This window comes from Chlorocebus sabaeus, chromosome 22, assembly GCF_047675955.1.
Source record: "Chlorocebus sabaeus isolate Y175 chromosome 22, mChlSab1.0.hap1, whole genome shotgun sequence".
In the NCBI taxonomy this organism is placed as follows: Eukaryota; Metazoa; Chordata; class Mammalia; order Primates; family Cercopithecidae; genus Chlorocebus; species Chlorocebus sabaeus.
This window is the reverse complement of record NC_132925.1, coordinates 45,691,381-45,701,451: the sequence shown is the minus strand read 5'-3', so window position 1 is coordinate 45,701,451 and position 10,071 is coordinate 45,691,381. Positions and strand designations below refer to the sequence as shown.

The 10,071-nt window shown below is 39.8% G+C and overlaps 1 protein-coding gene across 1 annotated transcript in view; it reads right to left on the bottom strand.

Moving 5' to 3' along the window:
- Positions 1-468: 468 nt before the first annotated feature.
- Positions 469-10,071, bottom strand: part of LOC140709749 (uncharacterized) — a 52,349-nt gene continuing 42,746 nt past the window's right edge. Inside the window, exon 6 of the mRNA XM_073009594.1 lies at positions 469-3,077. The gene's annotated coding sequence lies outside the window, so the exon portion shown is untranslated. The remainder of the gene's footprint in view (positions 3,078-10,071) is intronic.

Below are 10,071 nucleotides of genomic sequence, written 5' to 3'. Positions count from 1 at the left end.
TAGGTTACAGTGCCTTCATGGTCACACAGTTCTTTCAGCTCTTGTCATTCTAGTTGAAGAGAGATCATTTGACATTCTAGAGATGGCTGCATGCAAACATTTAAAACTTTTGAAAGAATACAGCACACCAGGGAGGTTACTATTATGATCATCAGAAGGATAACACCAAGAGTTTGGAGTATGCTCCTTAGCCAGGGTCCCCATAAACCAAACTAACTGAAATCAAATAGATCAAATAATGAGCTATATAAAAAGTCTACTTGCTTTAACCAAGCAGCCTGTTCATTAATCCCCTACAACTGACTCTCTATAATATCTGATTTATTCCTCCATGGGCAACAAGAAGTGCCAGCAAATGTAAAGATACTTCTCTCTTTGGCTGGTAAGAAATCTAGAGCAGTTTTTTTATTATTTAGCATAATTTTCACAAGAGAATTTAAAGCCTGCTGTGTAACCATAGCCTTTACAGTAGAATCTGCTATACAGCCTATCATGAAGGATACATTTCTAATAATTTCCTAATTTACTTCAAGCCATATAAAAAGGTACCTAACAAATGATGCCCATCTAGAAGAATGAAGACCTCCTGGCAATGTTCTCTCTAACCCATGACCTAGGTTAAGAGGAGTAACAAATGTTCTGTTTCTGACTGATTATGAGGTAACAAATGTATCATTAAAATTTGTCACCTATGTTGAGCCTTCATCGTCCATCATATCAAGGCATAGGCTCTTGATGTATAAGGCTGGCACAAAATCCCCTGCAAATAAAAGTATATTCCATGAGTGCATACAACAGACCCCCTTTCCACTTCTAGTGTTTATAGAAGCATAAGGAAGGAACAAATGGAAAGATAAGAGTTTCATGATAGCAGAAAAATCTTGATCCCTGATCATGGGAAAAAGCTGTCCATGTCAAGCATGCTGTCTTCTTCTGGGGAGAAACATCCCTGGTTAGTTTTTCCTTAAGGTTTCCAATAGGTGTACAGTTCCAAGAGTGTGGAGGGGCCTTTCTGAGTTGTGAGATTACAAATCCAAGGTTCAAGGTCACCAAATTTTACTGCAGTATGTATGGCAAGGGCAGTCATGGCAAGGGCAGTCTTTCTCTAATGTTCTCAGAAGATCCCATTTTCAAGCTCTAGACTCTGAAGGGGTCGGTTGTCTTCAGTGAGTGGACCATTAAAAAACATTCCTTACCTGTGAACATACACTTTGGCATAATGAGCTACTGTTATAACAACAGCCCTCTTGCATGAGAAAGCTTTTATACAACCAGAAAACATGCATTGAAAATGACAATTAAATGAAATCCCTCTATAAATGTTCACATGGCCTACCAGGTAGTGAAAATGTACTTGAAGTTTTTAATTGTCCTCCCAGGAATATGGATTTGACAAACTAAACATTGGTCATAAACTATTTTAGCAATTTAGGACAGTCACTATATATATACACACACACACATATATTTAATTTGGATCATTTTATCTCTTCCATGATGAGTCATGGAATGCAGAGCTTTTAATATAGAAAGTTTGAAGGACTCAGGAAGGACAAGGTGGCTATCTGGGTTCTCCATGAGTCCACATTTAGCATTGGACTTATGTCCTCTTAAATACCATTTTTTTCTCCTATTTAGGTGCATAGTACCAATAACTGACAGGTTATCATAGGTAATTTGACTTGGCCCATAGAGTTTATTCAAATAGTATATCCAAACAATTTTAGTACTGGCTGATTTAGCATGAAAATCTGGCAAAGGATTTTCTTGGTATTCAATTAATTTTTGTCCTGCTTGGATTCGTAGTTTTACAAACCAGTTGTGTCATCATTTGCTCAAATCAATGAAAAAAAATAGTGCTCACATAAAAGTTCAGTGAAGACAAGATGGCCAGAAAAGCACCTTAGACAAAAGTATGATTTATTATGTAAATTTAAAATAATGGTAAAAGTTTCTAATGTACATAGGAAGACATCCTTAAAAACGGAGATTCCTTAATAGGTGTACATTTCTTTTACAAAAGGGTTTCAGGTTAGCCAATCAAATTCCAGAAAGGTGTATTTTAGTTAAATAGGTGTTCTGTTTAACTTAGCTACTGTTTCTTGGCTAAAATTACTGAGTTCACAGTGGACTCCATTAAGGAATAGGGCAAAGAAAGCATCCTTTATGCCTGGACTCAGCAGGGATAGATCTGAAAAAGAAGACTCCTTTTATAAATACTTTATCTAGGCTAGCTTTCGTTTTGCTGTTAGGGCAAGATGGTGACAAAACTAAAAGATCAGCAGATTCAATTTTTCTTATCAATTAGTCACCTAAGCTTTTTATTTGCCTTTTATAAAGAGCCTTTTAAAATATTAAAGTCTCTTTAGAAGCTTCTGCATATCAATAGGCATCCCTAGATGAGACTAATTTGAAAGCCCTCAGATTCAAATGCACTTCTTCAAGTGCAGCGTTGTTCATTTGGATTATTCTACTGTAACTTATCTTTAAAAAAATTTCATAATTTCTGTAAGTCTTTGTTGCTTCCAGGGCCTAATACTTATCCATCGATAAGCCAGAAGGTACTCAGTTCTTCAGAAATTAAGGATCCCATTTTTACCTTAAACATTGACTTTGGCTCTCAGGCCCTCTTGATCAACTTAGCCAATGATTTTTCCTTACTGAAGAATGCAAGAAGAAAGAAACAAAAATCCCCGTCAATTTCCAAAAGTCAAAGTTTACACCTCCTACAGCATTGCCATTTACTACTGGTTTCTTTCTGGCCCAGTTAGAGGTCTCTTATAAACTGCTAACTAGATCCAAGTCAGTTAATTATTGAATCCAATCCTATTCTGAATCCAGTTCAGTTTCTGTCATGCCTTCCAAACACAGTTTGGATCATAAATTTGCTCAAAGAAACTTGAAGAGCTCAGAACACAAATCCATGGAGCTTCAGAATCCTGGAGAGAACTTACCAGGATCCCCAGTCACTGCCAGAGAACAATGAACACAATGGGCCTGGAGGGAACCTTGCTTGGCCACTTGATGCTCCTGGGGGTCACCAGAAGTTCTAGTTTGGATCTCACTTCTGACACCATCTGTTAAAAGGGAAACTTTAGCCAAATTAAATTTTATAGAGTTTAATTGACCAAAGAATTATTCACGAATCAGGCAGCCTGCCTTCCAAGTTACAGTAGGCTCAAAGACTCCAGTGAAGCCACGAGGTAGAAGATGATTTACAGACAGAAAAAGGAAGATGATATATAGAAAATGGAAATGAGGTACAGAAACAGCAGGATTGGTTATAGCTTGGCATTTGCCTCATCTGAACACTGTCTGAACAGTTGGCCTGCTTCGGTTGGCCAAAACTCAGTGATTGGCATAAAAGTGGGCTATAGTCTACCTACCTCTCCATTTAGGTTATAGTTTACCATGTACAGATAAACCTTTAGGCTGAACTTAAAATATGTAAGGAAGTGACTTTAGGCTAAACTTGATTTACCAATGCCCTGCCTGGGTATCCTTTACCAAGATATACAAGAGAATATTGTACTTTCTCAATGGGGAGCTCTACTAGCCACCATCTTGGGTGTCCACACTTGGTAGCATTATTATTGATAGTGGGGCAACTTTTACACTGAACTCAGTTAAGCCCCAACACCTAATTTTCAGTTTACAAGAGAATGGGAGGTTGGAAGGGCATATAGGAACAAGTTAAATACCTCATTAAAGAAAGGTCAGTTAGAATGTGAAACATTTTACAAGAAAACTGACGTGGCCTTCTTAAGAAGTCAATGCCATTAAAAACTTTTTTTTTTTTTTTAAGAAAAGCAAGGCAACTATTCTAGACTAACAGAGACCAAAAGGCCTAATAACCAAATGCTTTGTGTGAACACAGACTAGATCCTACTTCAAGAAAAAGCTACAAAGGCATTCTTAGTACAACTGAAGAAATTTAAATAGGAATGGGATAGTAGATATATGGAATTATTGTTAATTTTATTGGTTGTGACAATGACATTGTGTCTTGTAGGAGTTTATCTTTCTTCTCAGAAGATGCAGACTTAAGTATTTAAGAGTGAAGCACCATGATGTCTGCAATTTACAACCAAATTGTAAAGCATAGGTAGATAGAGAATAAATATGACAATATTTTGACAATTGTATTGAGGTAGGGGATACACAGATATACAAGAGTTTGATGTATTCTTTCAACTTTTCTGTCTGTTTGAAATTTTTCATAATAAAATGTCAGGAAATATATTTAAAATGGAATTCGTCTGTAGAAAAGAATAAGAATCAAACACTGTAAAATATTTGAAGATATTTATTCTGAGCCAAATCCAAGTGACCATGGCCCATGATGCAGCCCTCAGGAGACCCTGAGAACATGTGCCCACGGTGGTTGGGCCACAACTAGGTTTTATACATTTTAGAGGGACATAAGACATTAATCTATACATGTATGAGGTACATTGGTTCTGTGTGGAAAGGTGGAACAACTGGAAGTGGGCAGGAGGCTTACAGGTTATAGGCAGATTCAAATATTATCTGATTGACAACTGGTTGAAAGAGTTTATCCAAAGACCTGGAATCAATAGAAAGGAATTGTGGAGACCAAGTTTCTTATTACGTAGATGAGGCCTCCAAGTAGCAGGCTTCAGAGATAATAGATTGTACATGTTTCTTACAGATTTCAAAAGATATCAGACTCTTAGCTGATTGTCTTCTGGATCAGGAAAAAGACTCAGAGAAGGGAAAGGGGATTCTGCACATAATGTAGATTTTTCCCCACAAGAGGCAACTTTGCAGGGCAATTTCAAGATATGGCAAATAAACATATTTGAGGTTAAAATATTTTGATTTCCTTCTTTATCTGTCATGTGATGTTATGTCAGAGTCGGGTTGGAAAGTAAGCTGTGTTATATAGGGTTAACTAAATCCCCTCGGATGAGGCTTTATGGTTTGTGGGGCATGACTCCCCAAGCCCCTTAGATAGGAATTTGGGCAAGAGAAGGAAAAATGTCCGAGTTTGTCCTCAAATTAGTCTATATACATACTGTTATGCCACCTGATTTTTTAAACTTATCAACATGTCAAGTGTGTGTTTCCATGTCAGTGCATACCTCGTCCTCTTTATCCATATTGTATAAATGTCAACAGGAAGGTTTGAACTTCAAAATCCCTACTCGAGATTTCTAATTGTTTCTCTGCAACAAACTGTTTTGCCCTAAGGTAAATAAAGAGAGAGAAAGGGAGGGCTTCAGGTACTTTAAAAGGTTGATTATTCTTTCACCTAGTTGCATTTAAAAGAAAAAAAGGAAGAAAATAAGGAGGAGAAGAGAAAAGACTTTCCACTCCACCCACTCCCGTCCCCACAGATAATGTGGCATGTCTGAGCATCCTTCTTGGGCTGGTCCGAGGTTAATGAATAAGTGGTGAATTCTGAGTTAAAGTGATCAATGAAGCTCTGGCCCTCACGGGGCTTGTGCAAGGCTTCCCTTGTGCACTTTGACTCCTGTGATGACAGGAGCCTGGACTGTGAGCAGCTGCAGCTTCAGCCTGAACCTATGCTGACACCATCCTCCATCCTCCAGGATCCCGCCTTGAAATTTCCATGTGAAAGAGTATATGTGTGCACATTTATAATTTTTCATACGTGTGTAATTGCAAGCATATTATAGATAATTATTCTTACTTTCTCTATTTTTAATTTTTTTTCTGGATTTCCCCCACCCCTTCTCCCATTTCAACTCCACTTTATCCATTGCAGTCCCTCAAGAATCCATGATAACCAGGTTTCCATGAATATAATATTTTCATCAATGCTCAAATAATAACAGAGCTGGAGACATTCATATATATATGTATATGCATATATGCAGTTTCCTTATCATTGCTCATTTTTTCAAAAATGGAATCATATTGCATGTATTTCTCAAAATCTTGCTTCTCACTCAACAATACTTTGTGGAAACTCTTCCAAGGCAACTGGTCAGTCCTACTCTAATTCAGAATGTATAATTTCCATTGTGTGGCTATACTGTATTTTTTTCAACCATTCTTCCACTGATAGACAATTCTGGGTTTATTTATTTATTGATCAAATGAGTGATGTTACAATAAAGGCTATCTATACTCACATTCATATCTATGCAACCTCTGATTGTGGCAGGTGCTTAACAGATATTGCCCAATTGCTTTCTAAAGATGCTCACCCAGCACACTTCCACCAGCAATGTCTGATTGCATTATTTTCCTTGCATTGACCTATTTATGAATGTAAAATAAAATCTTGTTCATTTCATGTACTTGTCTACTAATACATCTAACCATCTTTGTATATGTTTGGTGGCCATTTGGATTTGCTCATCTGTAAATCTTCTATTCATATTCTTTACGCATTCTGCTGTGGGATTGCTCAGACTTACCACTTTGTGAAAAACACCATGTCTCTTAAAGATAGGCTTCATTTTCTGTAATATAAACCTAGCATTTATCTGCTGACTTTATGTAATTTTTCACTCTACAGAAAATGATTTTCATCTTAAAAATATTTTATAATATTGATCCAGGCAGGAGACAGGGAAATATTGGATAGAAGAAGACAACACCCTGGCAAGGGCCCCACCCTCAAGCCTGGAAACCCAAGGTCCTAAATGGGAACAGGCAGTCCTGTTTTTGGCCCAAAGGTTGCCTTTTGGCCTGCCATGCCCATCTATCTTGTACCCACATAAACCCCAAATCCTGGGCTCCAAGAGCAGATGAACGAACAGAAGAGCAGAAGAGTGGCAGAAATGAGTGGCAGAGAAGGAGAGAAGAGAAGGAGCATCTGAGTGTCAAGAGGAGTTCAGGTGGGGACAGTTGGAGAGGAGATTGGCTGCTGGATGGCCAAACTCCAGGGGAAGATCATCTTTTCACTCTACCTCCTCTCCAGCTCCCCATCCATCCCACTGAGAGCCACCTCCATCATTCAATAAAATCCCTGCATTCACTATCCTTCAAGTCTGAGTGTAACCTGATTCTTCCTGGATGCCAGATAAGAACCCAGGTACCAAGAGGGTACTGATTGGTTAACAAGTCACTTATGAACAGTGTTACATGAGTCCATGTGAAGAGACCACCAAACAGAATTTGTGTCAGCAATAAAACTTTTTAATCACCTGGGTTCAAGCAGACTGAGTCCAAAAAAGGAGTCAGCAAAGGGAGATAAGGGTGGACAGTTTTATAGGATTTGGGTAGGTAGTGGATAACAGTTAAAGGTGGTTATCTCTTGCAGGCAGGGACTGGGATCACAAGGTACAGGGTGGGGAGATCATGAGACTCATTGTCCAGGAGAAGGAATGTCACGAGATCAATTGATCAGCTAGGGTGGGGCAGGAACAAATTGCAATGGTGGAATGTCATCAGTTAAGGCTATTTTTACTTCTTTTGTAGTTCTTCAGTTGCTTCAGGCCATTTGGATGTATACGTGCAGGTCACAGGGGAATATGATGGCTTAGCTTGAGCTCAGAGGCCTGACATTCCTGTCTTCTTATATTAATAAGAAAAACAAAACAAAATAGTGGTGAAGTGTTGGGGCAGCAAAAATTTTGGGGGGTGGTATGGAGAGAGAACGGGTGATGTCTCTCAGGGATGCTTTGAGCAGGATTGGGGTGGCGTGGGAACCTAGAGTGGGAGAGATTAAACTAAAGAAAGATTTTGGGGTCGGGGTGATACTGTGGGGCTGTTAGAAGGAGCATTTGTCGTATAGAATGATTGGTGACGGCCTGGATGCGATTTTGTAGGAACTGAGAGATTAATTGGAAGACACAAGGCCTGAATAAGGGAAGGAAGAAGATAGGTATTAGAGAACTAAGGATTGGAAGAAGCCAGGATACCCAGTTAGAGAGTGGCCAGGTGGGTCTAGTGTAATTAGTTGCCTGATTAGCAAGTTTTTGAGCTTTGTCTTTGAGTTTTTTGATATTATCACATACCAGGTCCAGTCGATTTAAGTAAAAACAACACTCTTCATTAAGAAAAACACAGAGTCCTCCTTTTTCAGCAGTGATAAATTGAGGCCTCAGTGGTTCTGGAGGACAACTGCAGCTAAAAAGTCCATCAGTGACAGATTGGATTAAGAAAATGTGGCACATATACACCATGGAATACTATGCAGCCATAAAAAAGGATGAGTTTGTGTCCTTTGTAGGGACATGGATGCAGCTGGAAACCATCATTCTTAGCAAACTATCACAAGAACAGAAAACCAAACACCGCATGTTCTCACTCGTAGGTGGGAACTGAACAATGAGATCACTTGGACTCGGGAAGGGGAACATCACACACCGGGGCCTATCATGGGGAGGGGGGAGGGATTGCATTGGGAGTTATACCTGATGTAAATGACGAGTTGATGGGTGCTGACGAGTTGATGGCTGCAGCACACCAACATGGCACAAGTATACATATGTAGCAAACCTGCACGTTGTGCACATGTACCCTACAACTTGAAGTTTAATAATAATAAATTTAAAAAAAAAAAAAAAAAAAAAGTCAACCTGGGCTTGGAGGATAGATAAAGTTTGTGATATATCTGTAATGCTAGCAAAGAAGTCATTAGAGAGGCTGGGATGAGTGGTGCAGGGGAATAGTGAAAAAAGCATCTTTAAGATCAAGAACAGAATAGTGAGTTGTGGAAGAAGGTATTGAGGACAAAAGAGTGTACAGGTGTATTGAGGACAAAAGAGTGTACCACAGGGTGGATAGGCAAAACAATTTGGTTGATAAGGCACAGATCCAGAACTAACCTGTAAGACTTGTCCAGTTTTTGGACAAGTAAAATGGGGGAATTGTAAGGAGAGTTTATAGGCTTTAGAAGCGCATGCTGTAGCAGGCAAGTGATAACAGGCTTTAGTCCCCTTGAAGCCTGTTATGGGATGGGATACTGATACTGGCGTTGAGTGGGGTAAGGGTAATTAGGTTTTAATGGTATAGTAATGGGCTTGTGATCAGTTCAGTTGCCAGGGAGGGAGTAGAGGTGTCCCATACTTGTGGATTAAGGTGGGGGAATATAAGAGGAAGACATGAAGGGGGCTTTGGGTTGGGAAGAAGAGAGACAATGAGATGTGGCTGTAGTCCAGGAATAGTCAGGGTAGTGGAAAATTTTGTTAAAATGTCTCAACCTAATAAGGGAACTGGGCAGGTGGGGATAACTAAAAAGGAGTGCATAAAATAATGTTGTCCAAATTGGCACCAAAGTTGGGGAGTTTTAAGAGGTTTAGAAGCCTGGCCATTAATACCCACAACAGTTATGGGGGCAAGAGAAACAAGCCCTTGAAAAGAAGGTAATGTGGAGTGGGTAACCCTGTATCGATTAAAAAGGGGATGGACTTACCCTCCACTATGAGAGTTACCCGAAGCTCAGTATCTGTGATGGTCCAGGGGGCCTCTGAGGCGATCAGGCAGCATCAGTCTTCAGCTGCTAAGCTGAGAAGATCTGGGAAAGAGTCAGTCAGAGAGCCTTGGTCCAGAGCTCCAGGGGCTCTGGGAGTGGCTGCCAGGTGAGTTGGACAGTCTGATTTCCAGTGGGGTCCTGCACAGATGGGACATGGCTTAGGAGGAATCCCAGGCTGTGGGCATTCCTTGGCCCAGTGGCCAGGTTTCCAGCACTTGAAGCAAGACCCTGAGGTAGGAGGTCCTGGAGGAACACCTGGCTGCTGTGGTTTAGGTGTTTTGAAGTTCTCGTGTGCTGGAGATGTGGCTGGGGTTTCTCTCACAGAAGAGGCAAATAATTGCAACTCAGAAATATGTTGCCATTTGGCTGCCTCTTTTTTATTATTATACACCTTGAAGGCAAGGTTAATTAAATCCTGTTGTGGGGTTTGAGGTCCAGAATCTATCTTTTGGAGTTTCTTTCTAATGTCAGGAGCAGACTGAGTGATAAAATGCATATTGAGAATAAGACGACCTTCTGGCCCTTCTGGGTCCAAGGCTGTAAAGCATCTCAGGGTTGCTGCCAAATGAACCATGAGCTGGGCTGGGTTTTCATCTTATCCTTGGGTAGTTTCTTTAAGTTTGCCATAATTAACAGATTTGTATGCTGCCTTTTTA